This window comes from Rhopalosiphum maidis, chromosome 2 (genome assembly GCF_003676215.2).
Source record: "Rhopalosiphum maidis isolate BTI-1 chromosome 2, ASM367621v3, whole genome shotgun sequence".
NCBI classification, from domain to species: Eukaryota; Metazoa; Arthropoda; class Insecta; order Hemiptera; family Aphididae; genus Rhopalosiphum; species Rhopalosiphum maidis.
The window spans coordinates 32,425,361-32,443,143 of NC_040878.1; the positions used below are offsets into that span (position 1 = coordinate 32,425,361).

The 17,783-nt window shown below is 23.1% G+C and overlaps 1 protein-coding gene across 2 annotated transcripts in view; it reads left to right on the plus strand.

The window, feature by feature from the left end:
- The window catches only part of LOC113552170 (protein eva-1 homolog C), a 210,682-nt gene that overhangs the window by 150,225 nt on the left and 42,674 nt on the right, over positions 1–17,783 (plus strand). The gene's annotated exons all lie outside the window — the stretch shown is intronic.

A 17,783-nucleotide genomic window follows, 5' to 3' on the forward strand; every position in this document is an offset into this window, starting at 1 on the left:
TATGTATATCGAGCGTCATATACAGATGAATAAAAACAAATGTTGATTCAAAGACACGAGGAAAATGAAAATAAATCTTATACGTTTTAAAATCAATTTATTATAAAGAGAAGCAGAAACAGTGACGGTAAGGAGTGGGAGAAAGAATAAATTGGTGTAGTACAAAATAATCTGTCAAACGTGGAAAATAAATTGTAAAATACCAATACATTCCTTCATTCAGAGTCTAAAATCGTAAATACTTAAGAAATAAAATTGAAACCCCGATACAAATGTCTTAAAACTATTATGGAGTTATTAATAATTATAATACCATGATATATGTATGCATAGTGCATATACCTACGTACTTACACATTACCTGAAAACAATCATTATTAATCAAAAACACACTTTACAGGATAAATACCTCTATTTTTTCTCTAACTATCTGTTGATATACTATATGCATATGTGTGCATAACCACTTGTCCGATCACGAAGAGATTCGTACCACCATTATAAATGCTGATGACAGATATTGAAACCTCAACAACGATTTCAATCAGATTTCGTATTATAATAATAAAAAAAAATATATAATAGGTATTTGATTTATGGCTTTTCACGATAATGCGCAAATAATTTGGATCAATCAGAGAACATTTAAATAATATTTAGTCTAAAACTCCATAAATTAATTTCCTGTGATTCTGATTTAAACACGAATATTTAACCACAAAGTTGATAATTCTTAAACTATAATTAATGTTATTACAACTAGATTTATTACATAATATATCATGTCTGTATAAAATAATTGAATTGCAAATTACTATTTAGGTATACGATTTTTCTGTACCGCTTACAAATTGAATGCCTTGCGTGAAGTACTAAACAGTATTGTTTATATTTCCAATGAACGATTCAGCTAGAGTCGAGTGCTAAACATATGATTAAACACAAATTTAATAAAAAATATAATTGTATATAAATAATCGAATTATAAGTGTATTCAGTATCCATATTATGTATTGTTTGTAAAAAAAATTCTTAATAAATGATAATACAAACAAATAACTGTTCCGTAAATCTTAATGATATATCAAAAATGTACTGTAATATCGAAAACAACTAAATTTCATTGAAAAATATAAATATAAAATGCATTCTGTAAAAGTTAATAATAATTATAATGTATAGAACAACAATAATTAAATCAATTGGTAAAAAAACGGTTATTTTGAAATATTATTATCGTAATAATATATAAATTATGTAATATCATTTGAACAATGTATGTGATTGAGTAATTTTAATAGTTATTGTAAATCATTTTTATTCAAAAACCCTTTACTGTCTAATATTATCATATAGTTGCAGTGTTCAACATAAACCCATGTTATCAATATGAATTGAATTACACTACGAATAATTGTTAATAATCTTACAGATATGGTAAACATGATATTATTTAAGTTAAAATAAATAAAATTACCATATAGGTATTTACATCATTTTCTCCATTAACAAATTAAATTGTTAATGCTTTGTATGGCGTATAGGGGCTCCTTAATGTATACATCATAGAGTTTTGAATGCATAACCTTTGATTACCATAAAGTAAACCTTATGATAAACCAACTAATTATTTTCACTAACGAATCAAGATTAACGAAGTCGTTATTATTTAAAAGTTATTTTTCCGAGTATTTGATAAATATACATCAAATATTTAACACAATTAAATAATACTTACCCAAAATCTAAAATATGTTCTACCTCATTAGATATACGTAAATAAATACTGATTAATGCCAACAATGCCAACAAGTTAATATAAAGCAAGTAATTCCTGGTAGATATAAATTATTTCAATGCATTTTTATTTTTACTAATCAAAAATAAATGAGTTAATTATATATTTAAATCAAAAAAAAAACACGATACATTTTAAAATGTTGGTAATAACAAAAAAATGTGAATATGAATATTTTTTTTAAAAATAACTATTTCTACAGTTTATTAAATCAGCTTATTAAAAAACTGGCAATTTTAGTATTTTCTTTTAACTTTTCAAAATGATTTAATTTTGAATATACCTATAGCTCACTCAAGACTTACAAAATAACGGTTTCCTTTCTATAAATATTCTCATAATCCAATATTATTAAAAATATGTGATAGTTATATTGTCAATTTCCTATTTTTATAAATTATAGCGATACATTTCTTCAGTAATAATTCAATGTAGACTTCCAATTTATTGACAACTGACATACAAATTAATACCTAAATGTAATTTTCAATAAAAAAATAAGTATACGATAAATATTTAAGACATCAAATAATGTTTAGATTTAGTAATTTAAAAAAATAGCACCGAATAATATCATGATAGGTAATCTAAATTTTAATTGTTATCAAACAGTCGACATTATTTTCCGATTCATATTTACATATCAATTACACAATAATTATATTCTTTTTTTCGTTTCAGATGATTATTGAAATGATCATATTAGAAATTTAGAAATCCACTCTTTCTCATCCAATAATGTTTAAATAATTTCTTACTCAACGACTTCATCTTGACTCCTATATTTTACATCGATAATTCTTTCAATTTCCCGTCCCTCCCCTAACTACATTATCGCATAAATATATTTTTTTTTCTCCGTACCGAGTTAATTCTATTATAAATCTCCTCCAAGTTTCCGTCAGTCATATCAGGCAGAATTCAAGGTTATGAAATTTAAAATCGCTCGAAAAAATCTACATCCATTGTAATACTGATATAATAATGTCATCATCGTAAACTCCTTGAGCACGATTTTTCTCCCTTTTTTACAATGCCGCGCTGACTACTATTCTGATCTTCATATCTAACTACATTTAATCTGCATGCTAATTTTGTCTCTATATTATATTATTCAAACATTGAAATATACCGTACACCGTGCTCCACATCAGCCGTGGCTTATAAATTATAAATCTTAACTCGTTTATGAATTGTATTGTTTATTTTAGTTATATTCGTACGGGTCATTCATTATTACCTGATTACCATTTACCACTATACAATATATATATATATGCTTTTCAATTTTCATTCAATGACTCGCCTATCCGTAAGACGGCACCTTAATTAATGTATCTATGATCTTTCTCGCATATTGTTTGACTGTCCGTATCTCTCAGCTCAACGCCGTGTATCTCTTTCACTGCGTAATACTCACTCTTACACTTCCTCCATTCATTACTGAGCTTTTGTTAAAATTATAATAAATAAAGCATCAACATTTGTATTCTAAAAGCTGGCTTTTTATATCTAATCACTATTGTTATGTTGTATTATTTACCTACGTTGGATTTCGAATGGATGATACTATTTTTTAAATTACGTGAATATATATTTCTTTATTGACAATTTCTTATACTATATTTTATTTTTTTTTTTATCTGCATGAATCCTTAAATAAATAATAATTACACAATTTAAAATCTAAATACTTTATTATTATCTTTCAAATTTATCTAGCAATATAGACATATTTGTTCTAATTATATTTATTATGATTCACTCTAGTCCTATACATTTTTAGATTCTAAATATAAGGGTGAATATATTAATTTATATATGGTACAATTATGTGTTTTTTTTTATTCATTGCATTTTAAAGTAGTAGAAATATTTCAAATTTTAATGTATAACTTCAATATGCTATCTGGTACAAAATTAGATTTAGTTTGTAGTTCAAGGTAGAAAATGCACAGTTCTTTTTTTATAATTAAGAAAACATGAATAAATTAGAAAAAAAATGAAAAAAAATGTGTAGTAATTTAAATTTAACATTTTCATTACAACTACATATTCAAAAACAAGGACACGAGGTATACTTGATTCCAACTGTACAGTAAAGCGGTTAACTACTTGTCTACTTTACTTATATTTAAAATTAAAACAAATTACTGTATATTTATTTTAAATAGTGTATTATAATTTATGAATTTATGTATTATTAAATAAGCATTTACAATTATTTACACATTTTTTTTTATAAAATATTTCATAGATAAATTTAATATCATTACATGCTTTTTATAATTTAATACTTCTAGTTTAAAGTAGGTTTTACATTAAATATTAAATAAAATAAAAAACCGTTAAGTATAATATTTTAATATTTAATGTATGAAATTATTTTACTGATGTTTCAGTTCTTTTAGAAATTTAATTTAAATACCTTTAAAGAGGAGAGATTTGGTTTATAAAATGTTTGTTACGTACAATAAAAAAGGTTTTTAAAAATATATGAGTCTAATCGTTTAAGTGTTTCTAAATTTTTGCAATATTCAAAACATTTCACAATACACATTTTGAAATAATTATTATTTTTCGATAATAATACAAACAAACAACAAGAATTCACAACACATAATAACATGCTGTAAAGATCAACCCTATTTGAGTAATACCTACTAATAAACTTCGTTTATATAAACATTATATTACTACATATATATAATATAAGGGTAAAAGGTTAAACATCATAAAAAAATAAAGACCAGGAACTCGTATCATCAACATAGATAATGTTCTGTTATCTTTTGTTAAAAATATAGATATATACGTCTATGTAACACAACATAAAACATTTATATTCTATAAAATATAAAGGGTATAGAGAAATTTTTATATACCTTAATATGTATACCTACTACTTAATAATAGATAATATGAAGCCATAGCACAAATATAAATACACCTATTTATCATAAAAATAAGATAGTGTGGTGTAGTATACTTTGTGACATTTTAGTGGATACTTGTATCATTATGCCTAAAACTACATAAAAAATTAAAATTTGTGCAAGCCATAATTAATTAATATTTTATTACCATCATTAAATTTGAAAATTATTTTATGTTCTCAAAATTATTCACCGGAAATACATCATGGGGGAGAAGTAATAATAAAAAAGGTGTATTTTTGTAAGTTCTGTTATGTATATTTTAAAATTAACTTATTTGTATACCAGTCATTTTTTTTCTAATGATTATTTTTCCTCAAATTATTCTTTAGGTAAATATTCAAAATAATCATGAATTAAAAATATTCATAATTTATTTTTTTTTTTACTTTTTTACGTTAATATAATATGGTCGATTAATTTACATTTTTTGACCTTGAAATTTTTACATACCTACCTATATGATCATTTGCACCATTTTTAATTTACCGATGAATATAATATTTATAATAAAATACGAAATAATGCATTGTAAAGTAAGAACACTGATAAAAAAAAGTTTTAATAAAATGTTTAAAACATAAATCGCACATATTTTAAAACGTCTGCATAACATTATGTGACAAATAGAAATAAAAACCACACACAATGAATTCCATAGATGGCTAGATAGGTACTTTAACTGTTTAATATGCATTAACTATCACTTATTCCATAACCGTTGGCTTCCATCTGTCGAAGCACAAATTACATAATAATGTATATATTTATTATTTAGTCAGCACGCATACCATAGGCGTAATTACTAGGTTGCGACGGGAACTCGCTCATCCGGGTATTTTAGAGTGGGTGTAAAGCGATAAGTTTTGCACCCTCTTGCAATTCGTTAAGTTTAATTTCAGTAATTAGCTGTAACTATGAATAGACAAATGATATAAGTAAATAATTGTTTTAAATAATTTTTATGAACAATGGATAGTAAATTTTGCAATTGATAAAAATATAGTTTATCCATTAAGCATTCTCAATTTAATAAAATTAAGTATATAAATGAAAAATAACGGTTCTTTTTTCTTTCATAATTATTTTAATAAATTAATATGTTAAAAAAAAAGTTATTAGTAAAAAATTGAAACTTAATATCATAATATTATTATTTTCTATACACAATGGAATTTTTAATTATTTAAATTAATTTTAAGCTATTTATACCGCAAACTTATATTCATACCGTTCTATAGTATGCGATAGTAATTGAAACGTTAACAACAATAATATTATATTATGATATTATACCATAACAATTATTATATCTAATTTAATAATAAAATATACGAAGTTCTTATAAAAAATTAGATCAACATATCGTATAAATAATAGAAAATAAAAGCATACAGCTAACCTGAAGATTCATAAATAAAAACTAATTTAACTTTACTTTATATGACCAGAAATATTTAAAAAAAAACGTTTTTCATAGAAATGATGAAAGCAGCAAAGTTAAATTTTTAATTTAAACTCTTTGATGTTATGTTCTTCTAGAAAAAAAAATATGCTATAAATCTAAAAAAAATACTTTCATATTATAAACTTGTATTATAACTTAATGGTCATAAAATTTATTTTAAAAATGCATCTGTACGGGTTTATAAATTAATTAAATAATTATTTCACAATATCTATTATATAATAATTTTAGCTCCTTATCAATATGTTTTATGATACATTAATTTTATTTTACACCTTCATTGGAGGAAATCATTTTTAATTTTAACATTATGTAAAAACAAAACTATCCACCTATAATATTTATATAAATTATTGCTATAGTAGTTAAAATATGGTAAATACAATTTCGTATATGTTCGTGTAACATATATTATATTGTTTGGAGTGAAACTATGGATTTACTCACTCCTCGACCACAAACAATTGAAGGGATTAATCCCATTCATTCAACTTGTTGTGTTTTTTCTGTCCTCCCAAAAGTGATCGTAATTTCCCATTTAACTGTGATAGCTTTATCTCCCTTTTTAACCTCTCTAGCCCGGGTAGCTGTATAATAAAATATGCCTTAAACAACGTGCAGTTCAAACTTTAATATAATATATACCTATACTGTAAACACACACACATACGTATATATATTTATATATATAAATATATAAATTATTTGAGTTCGAACTTTTACAACGTCAGCTTTTCGTTACAAAAGTTTAGCAGTGTAAATGATACCCCACCACACATCGGTACGTTGTTTCCCAGTAGTTTAAAATTACAGGAGAAAAATAATTGTAGAAGGTCAATTTAACAATAGCTACCAATTATCAAACAATACTATGGCTATATAAAAATAACTTTTTCGCAATCCTACGCTAATTTTATAAATTTATATTAATAAAATAAATATTATTGATTTATTATTATTTAAAATATTAGTATTCAAAAAAAAATGTCAATATTCTTCAAAAATGTTCTAAACGCAAAGAAGCCAAGCAAAATATAATGACTTATTAAGTATATTTTTTTCATATAAATGGGTGTTTACGAAAAATAAACATTTCTTTAAAATATGTTTTATCATACTATGTATATTTACTTGTGTTTTATGAATTTCATTCTTATTTACTTTATTTTCTACTACTTTAACACAATATCAATGTTTTCGCATGTCCGCATCGATTCAGTTTTTGATCCTAACCTAACTATGAATCGTCCACGACACGTTAAGCGCTAGGAGTCAGTTCAAAATATAACATACATTCCAAATACAATATATGTAAATTAAGTATATCATTAAACATAATAATATTTAGGATACCTGCAACTTTTAACAGTATAAAATAATAAATTCGACTTAATTGTAATAGTTATCAAGTCGTTTTCCCAAAAATACTATAAATTACGTGGATGGGTTACTACCTACATTGTAAACGAAACTCATTATAAATATATTTTACCAAGTCACGTTTAAAATACGTGTAGAAAGAACGATTCAAGATTATAATATTATAAGCATTGTTGAAACGCATTCATTGTTGAATTATTTTTATCACTTGTGACTTTTACTAAAATAATAAATACTTTTTTGGAGTCGCTATTCTAGATTATTTACATACAAGTATATAACGTGTTAAATAAACAAAATAAAATTGTCCGGGAAGTCGATAAATCTACGATAAAAATAAGAAATGTCCAAAATGCTCATAAATAATTTATACAATTATTTAGACTGCTAAAACATGGGTGCACCCTTTGTTTCCTCCCTTACCTCATTGGTAGATTTGTGTATGCGTTATATATACGCACATATGTATATAACGCTCATCGTAAAAAACGTTTAAGCTTTTGCGTGTACGTTAAAATATATACAGCGTATAATAAAAAATGTTTAGAAGGCAAGTAGAATTCAAAAAATAAAATGCACGGCATTTAATAACGTTTTTTCCTTACTTCGATAAAATCGAAATAAAATCCTGTCTTGGCACTCTACACAGTAACTCTAACGTTATCCAAGTCTCACCTACTTTTACACTTATATTATACACTGAAACACATTTCAAATGATACACGTGACTAAATTTTTAACATGATACACTCAATTTTCAGTTATGATTATGTTGTAATAATATAATATTATTATTATTATTACTATTGTAATAAATACTTATAAGTTAAAACTATACCATTATTATAACAAAATAAAAAATTTACAATTTTTTTCTACATATATCAAACATATAAGATTATATTATTTGTTATTTATAAGCATTAGTAGCTTATAAAAGAAGAGTACTCTAGCAGATTATATGACCCACTCCATTAATATCAACTTTAAATGTTTATAGATAATAAGCTATATGTTCAAAATTTAATATTTACAGTATAAACCCTCACTTTTAACAACATTATCTAATTAAGCATATTATTACGAATTTACAATAAGTTCATAAATTCAATGGAATTGTACATAATTTTTTTTTTTTTTTAATTGAATAAAACTAGAAAGTCAATCTGCCATGTTAAGTTTTTGAGTAGATCACAGTTGTAAGTGATAAATTAGTAATAAAATTGATTTCAATGATAAAGCATTGCATTTGAAAAAAGAATACACTCCTATTTATGTTTTATAATGTATTATTTATTAAATTTATTTTTTCTTTTAGTTATTTATTATTTTGTACTAATTTATATCAAAATCATTGCTTAATGCTTATGCTATGTAATAATAATTGTATACAGGTACATAAGTATAATATTATTTCATATTATTATATTATTATAAACTTATTAGTAAATACTGACATATTTTAGTATTATATGAAAAATATCATGGTATAAATAGCTTAAAATTAATCTCAATAATTTTTAAATTTCTGTTTAAACAATAGTTATATGATGTAAAACATTGTATTACATTTTTATTATCTAAATATTATCGTTCTCCGCTGTTTCTTTTTTTCTGATTATTTTGAACTGTATTAGGACTTTTCTACTCTTTAACACCTCCAAATAGTAAACAAATCTAATTCAGTACCTACAAATTAAGCATACGCCATATTAAATTCGAGACATTACAACGTAACCGTTCGTGAATAAGTATCTTAATTTTACTAAGTATCTCTACTTAAAAATATTTATTTATTTTGTTATAAATATTATCAAAATATATTACGTTATATAATATACTAGATATATCAAAATTAATTCAAACTATTTTGTTTGTTCTAAGTATGCAAGTTGAACAATTTATTATATGCCAATTATCTAACGATGGTTTGTACTGATATAAACTGAATCGACATAATGACACATTCTGTTGCATCATGTCAACTTGTTTAGACTCCCTGTCTGGAAACTTTAAGTGTTTATAAAAACAATTAGGTAGTTAATATTAGAGAATTAAGTAAGGAGTAACAGCTAAAATAAATATACTTAGGTATTTCTAAGTTCTAATTATACCATTTACATCAGTTTTTCGAATTGTATCACCTATGTATAGATATAAAATACTTTTGTTTATGAATATCAATAATAACAGTCCATAAATTATACAACTTTAACTCTAACCAACCAGTGTTGTATATCCATTTCTTTCTAGTATTTTATATAAAATATAAAAATAACTTTTTATTACATAAAATTGTCACTATAATAAATAGTACTGTCCAAAATTAAGTAGTACGGAAAAAATAACACTTTTCACTTCCCACATCCAAAACTCTTCTCTGTTCAAATAATTTCCTGTTCCGCCGAAATATCCTTAAATCAAAAAACCAATTTACATTTACTCGCAGCTATGTATACCATATTGTAATTTAAAAAAAAAAAAATAAGAAAATAAGAATAATCTCCATATTATATAATTATTATTTTTTTTAATTTATTTATTTTTTTGTTTCAACAAATGTTTTGTTTTCACAAGGTTTTTAACAAATAAAATTAAAGTTTAAAGTTGAAGTTTATATAATTATTGAAACTACAGATTTTTTTAAAACGGGAAAGTTAATACTATTGATGTTATCGATAGTAAATTTTAAACATAATTTAGACCATATAAATTATATGAAAATACTAAATAATGATTGTTGCTCCTTGAAAATTTCTATACTGTTCATTTTTTTTATTCATTAAAAAATTTTTAAATAAATATAAATATTGTAAACATAAAACAATTGTTGTCTAAATCCAGCAAAAGTTTTTTAATATTTTTAATTTTATTTTATACAAAATATACCATTGTATCATAAAAAAGCATAAGTTGTATTTAGACGAATTTACCATTAAAAGATCTAATGTACTTTTTGTCTGTGATGACACCTGCTGGGGTGGAGGGTAATTTTATACTTTTCCAAAAACACATTTTGTCAAAACAATTATAGAACCTTATAAAAACATAATAATTTTTTTTTTAAATTAATAAAATAAAATATTTAACAGCATACATTAATTTTTTTTTATATTTATATCAATTTTAAATGCTATACATATAAGTTTTAAAAATATTTATTTAATGATTTCTGTTTCAAAATATTTTCAAAGCTATTTTTTTTCTAACTATGAAAGTTTTGCTGATACATTTTGTTATTTAAAGTTAATGATAAATAATGAATAGATTTTAACATAAATTTGAAATAATATTATTAATAATAATAATATTTTTTCTTTAATGTAATTATGTCAACATACTAATGTTTACAACGTTAAAATTCTCATATTGTAGTTGTAGATGTTATTAACTATAGTTGGTCTTCGTGATCTTCTAGGATCTGATTATCTTGATGTAAACATGGTTATTGGGTCGATTATTAAATAAAATGTTTCTTTGGTTTTATTTAATAAAAATTGATCTGTTATCCATGCTTATATATGTTATCCTATATCATTGTGTAGCTGCTTATTATACATGAACTACATAGATTTTAAGTGATATTCTTGAAAATAAATATTTATTCTTAATGCTGAATCATTGGGAATAAAAATATAAAACATAGTACCGTGTTGACCTTTTAATTTACACATATAAATAAATATAACAATTTTAATTAGTAAACTCAAGTTCTCTTTGAAATTAAAATATTTAACTTAATACTTGACATTTTAGAAACAACATTTCATGACAAATTAGTTTTATGACATTTCATTTCATATAAGATGTGACAAATGATATATTTCAAGTCTATAAAAGAGGCCAGTTTTAAACGCACTTCCTTATACAACGGTTACTTTTTTGAGTTACCGAGTAAGAAGCATCTCTTGCCGTTGTGTCTTCGTTGTCACCCCCATATAACGAAAGGGGAGAAAGTCACAATTGACAATCCTACCCCAAGTCTTACATACTTCATTTTTCGATGTCAACTTCATACAAAAGGTCATGGGTTCAAGATTAACTCATTGTCTGTGAAAAAAGGTTCGTCTCTGTTACACTGTTACTGCTACTACACTAGAACTACCAAGTTAATGAAATTCGATTTATCACCGTCTGCAGTCATTGCCGAAGGTTTTTAAGTAATAAAGCTCAGACTACTAGTAAACCGTACAAAACAACAGTATATATTATTACCCATAAAAAATCTCATTAGACACGATTTACAATTAAATAGGATAAAATGGGTTATATTTTCAGAAATCAGTAAATGCATTTTACAAAATATATTTTTATCCCGGTTTTTGTAGTTTCTTATATGAATAATTATTGATGTACTCTAAGAAAAGTAAAATTTATTTTATAACTTTTACATATTATATAATAAGATACTTTTAATCCCAACTCGGTCCACTCGATGTGTATTTTCGTCGGTTACAATTTTCATTCCTATTATTATTTTTTTTTTTCGTTGATTTACTTAAAATATTATTATTTACAATCTGTACAAATATAAATACAGTACGTACAATCAGTAAATATGATATGATGGAAATTCAGGCTAAGTTGGTAGGGAGGTCGCTCAATTCCCACGATTAATTGCTGTACTGTTAATAAATAAAATAATCGTAAATTATTATGTAAATAAACGCAGTTATTTAATTTTGTATCGTTTTATCAATAAAATCAACTTTATCTACTAGATAATGCTGTTTTATCGACAATATAGCATATTTGTTACGTGTTGTTCATTGTGTTAATCGTTTAAGTACGTATAATATCAAATGTCTATTTAAGCTCAATATTGAACTTTATAGAACAGTTGAACAACTTTATTTATTTAATTATTTAACGAGAATATTACCCAATAGAAAGGTAAAACATTAAATACAGTAGATACACAGTATAGTTTAGTTAGTATCTTGCTTGTGAAAACCCGGGAAATGTCCACCACGACAACAGTGCTGCTAAATTGCATATCCAAGACGCCGTATAATCATAATTTTGTTCTTGAAAAAAGCATAAAAATAATTTTTATACAATATCTTTTGATATAAATTAAATATATTATCTAAAGAAATAACAAAAATGAACCGAATTCATACGTCAGTATAAAACAGGGAAAATTCTCGTTAAAAACACGCGCACTGAATATACCAGTTGTCAAAAATATTATTATAACAATTACACCTATTTATCTATAACGATTTAATTTTTTAACTCATAAATTAAGTATAAACACCATATTAGGTTGGCACGCTTTTAAAATGTGACTTTCTTAAGATATTTAAATTCTAGGACTGTAATAATTAGTTTAAAATGTATCATATTTACGGTATGTATTTCAATATAAGAAAAACATATTTGTGAAAGTATAATTTTTTTCAACGAAATATTAAGTTATCCAATTTAATTTATAAGTTATATAATAATAAATATTTATATATAAATAATCTCAGTATAACAGTATGATGATGGTCTAGACTCTCTCATTGATGACTTATAATTTATAATTGGTTCTAATTTTAAAACGTGAATTATATGGTATATTTTTAGGTAATAAAATGAATATTAATATTGTTTGTTTCATGGCATAATTGGTAAATTATATCACATTGAGAAATATGTATTAATTTATATCATTAATTTTTATTGTAAATTTAACATATTGACTGAATTTCCGAGTTTAATAGTTTTTTACTACATAAGCTAAACAATAATAATAAAAAAATATATATATTATAACTTTTGATTTGTCTATGATGAATGCCTCACTATTAAAAATGACAAATAACTACAATATTTTATGATATTGAGGAAAGCCACATAAATCACTTGAATAATATATAAATATTTTCTTATTTTTAGATGTTATATTATACTACATATTCTTATATATCTAACCACAAAATATCGTTATGTTAGTACTTATACTTTATATCTTGCTTATACCGCCGTAAAAAAAAGCGTTTGACGTTAATTGTATTAAATAAATAACTATAATAATACACTAAATATTTATATTAGGTTATATCTTTTTGTATTAAATTCACTTGAATATTTAAGAACATAATCGTATGGTTTATTTTACATTATTAAAACGTGTGTTTATATAAACAGCATTGTTCTCGGTTTTTTCGATTGATTAAATACCTCTGAAGTTATTTTTATATTAATCAATCACTTATATTGTAAATAAGTTAAGTTTATACTTGATAGATGGGAAACAAATACCTACTATAACGATTCAATAAAGTGAAATAAAAATAAAAATATTTAAAAAAAAAAATAAGGGTAAGTGTTTTTTGTCTATCAAATGAGAAAAAAACTTACTTTATACGTAATAATATAGGTGATTCCAAATAATTCAATTTATCATGATAATCGACAACCCATATCAGTATAAGTACGTGTAACTCAAATACTCAAAAATCATATTTTTATTATTTGGAGAAATACGCCAACTGATCATGTTACTGTACTTTGTATTATTTGTAATAACCATTAATATGTATTTTAATAAAATTATCCCTGTCAACTAAACATTTTTAAACGTCCATACTATTATTAACTTAAAACATTTTGTTATTGTTGCATAGTCTTCAATAATGTAAACCATATTTATTTTAATTATTTAAATTCGTTACATTATGCATATTAATTCGACATTATTTATGAAAATAAATTTTAAGTATTATATTAATTGTTTTATATGTATTAAACTATTTATTATTAAATCATTCTTTTTACTTATTAAATTTCTAATTTTAAAGATTTGGAGTAGAGTAATTATCAAACTTTGCAGATTTTCCTATAATAAGTGTTTAATTTTCTATATATCTTATAAGATTTACAGTATACTAAAATGTAAACGCGTCTTCATAATATTATAGTTATTCTTTTATCTATGTTTTCATCAGTTGGATACATTTTTGTTTTTATTACTTATTCTTATACGTAATACAATTAACCTTATAATTACCTATATTTTATGTCAGATGAAGTTGCCGAAATTTGATTAAAACGTTAATCAGACACCATTATTTCTATATTTCTAAACATTTTTCATCGACATATTTTAGTTTTATTTTATGTGAATCATTCAACATAACTATCCAATATATTTTACTAAATAATAATATCATCTATTTTTTCTTTTTTTAATAATAAATTATTAAAAATTATTTCATAAAATGTCTATGTTCTAAATGCATATGGTAAATTTTTATGTGCTTATCATTTAATACCTTCGTTCAGAACCTCAATTTATATTTATTTTATTATCTTTTATATGATTATACCTCGAAACGTAATAATATTTTAATCCTTATAGTACATGAAGATGGATTTCAAGATTTAGCTTCCACCCAAAAAATAAATAGTATGAAAACAATTTTAAATTTTAAGTTTTATAATTTGAATTAAAATTTCTTTTTTGCAAATCCCATATCATTTGATTTCTACCTAATTTTATAATAGTTTATCTTTTTTGTGACACCCTTTCAGAGGAATTTAATATCTTATAATATTAAACTTACCAATTTGTTACAATGAAAAATTACTATTTCAGTGTAATAGCTAATAATAATAATTAGTATTATTAAAATTATCAATAATTACGTATAATAAATGCTATGAGTACTAAACATTTTTTTGAGTAATATTCTGTCGCTTTACACATTTTGAACGTCAAATAACACTCAACGAAAATGAATTATCCCAAGAGCCATAATAAATTATTCGCAGGAACAAAAAGAGCATTATAAGAAATGTTTACTATTTAGAGTTAATGACTACAAATATTACTTATAACTAATAAGAATTTAAAAAAAAAGTAGATACATTTTTATGTAAATACCATAAAAATAAAACAAATGTAAATTAAGAGTATTTTTAAATTAATTTATTAAATACTAATTATAGTATTAGCATTTAGCATAACTATAAATACTAATATTAAAATAAATATTTATGAAAATTTGTTTTGATCCAAAACTAAATTTAATAATACATCTTCGTGAAATTCTAAAAGAATTATGCTAAACTAGGTACCCTGACCATTAATCATGACAAAATTAAAAGTACAATGTAGATTTATAGTAATAACTCAATATTTACTGTATTTTTAGAAGTAAAAACTATTTATTTAATAAATGATTCGCCTCGTATTATTTGTGAAAATTTGTATATGTTTCTGTTGTCATTTTGTTCATATTACAATAAATAAACGCTGTGATTTAAGTATGGTAGAAAAATTAAGTACTTAAGTTATTACAATATTTAATTTTAATTTTAACAGAATAGAAACTTAAATTTTAATAAATATTTTTTAATTAAATTAGCATTTTTATTATTTTCTAGAGGTCATTCCTTTTATTAACTCATTTAGTTACTACTTAATAGATTCAAATGGTCTGATTCTAAAGTGAGTCTAATAAGCACGAACCTACTGTACTTAGAGCATTTTTAAAACTTGAAGGTATTAATATTCTCTTGCCTTACTACACATCACACATAAAGACACTAATTTTACTAAATTATAAAATATTTTTTGAATTTTTAAATGATTTTTAAACTAGAAATAAAAGTAAATAAGTATTCAAAATTTGTGTGATAATCTTAATCGTAATCCACTGTTACATTTTAAAAGTTCTAAGTCTTGGAATTTTTATAATAATCATTAGCAAGACATAATATAAGTTTCTTTAAAAACGTTAGAAAGCCTAAAGTATCACAAAATTAAGTAATACACGTTAATATGGGAATATAAAAAAGAAAAAATGTACTAAACAATATACTTAACATTAAATTATAAAAATAATAATATATTAAAATAATATATATATTGTTATTTGTCTTACTTTCAATACATTAGTCAATATTTAAAATTATTTATTTTTGATGAACATTGAAGTAATCAAAATATATCATAAGTGTAATATAAATCGACATTATACTTCACGTTTTATGAATATGTTTTAATTTTGAAATACTTACTTACATATAATCGTATACAATTAAATGTTAATATATTATACAATATAGGGCTGAACGACTAAATCACTATTTATAAAATACAATAATTATTATAATGAATCACATATAATACACCTAAAATTGGTTAGTTGTGTTTTTAATTGGTTAATTGATATTTTAATGATTCATATATTATACAATTTAATTTAATTATCATGATAATTTCTTACATTATTTTTAATGACTTGGCCTTTTTGCCTCATACTTATATATACTGTTAAAATTTTCGAGAGAAGACACTTGGCGATTATCTAGATCAAATCATCAAAGCCATCCGTATTATTTCGAAATTTGACCAGGATATGATACCAAAATGTTCTCATTAATCTCTCGGAAAATGTGGACAAATTAATTTTATTTTCAGATGTGTGATGATGTACTTTATCAGTTTTAAAATATATGTAAACAATTTTCCTGGTAGGAAGAAAACTCCAAACGTTACATACGGTACTTCTATTTAATGGAAAATAACACAGATGGTACTTTATAATACATGTCATTTTTGGAATTTCCCAGTAGATTTTTAAAAAATTAGAAAATTATCAAAAACCACGAAAAAAATATAACATTTGCGACAAGCTGTTTAAAAAATAAATGAATATTTTGTTTTAATTTAGAAAATAATAATATTAGACGTTTCCAATTATATTTTTCAATAATTATTAATTTCTTTTAGTATTTATTAAACGTTGGTAATTTTGGTGAAAAATGATGTCAACATTTTTCTTATACTCCTAACTACATATCATTCAATTTATTTTAACAAAATATAAATTATTTTTCTTAAAATTTTTAATCAATAATTATTATTTTCACATTAATTAATGAAATAAATTTAAAGTAAAATGTATTAATAAGCAATTAAAATTCATAAAATGCATTGTTTACACTTAATTATTTTGTATTAAGGTAAACGAAGCAATGTAATTTTAGATACTAAATCTCGGTATTACATCAGTCCGTTTTATGTACCTATTTACAATAATAACTGCAATTAAATAATACCTGTTCTTAAATAAATTTATTTGAATGTATTAAATAAACAAAAAAAAAATTTAATGTTTTTGTCTATATTTATTATTTATATATTACTGCTCCTATAGTACATTTTTAAGACAACTCTAAATATAACATATTTTACATTGTT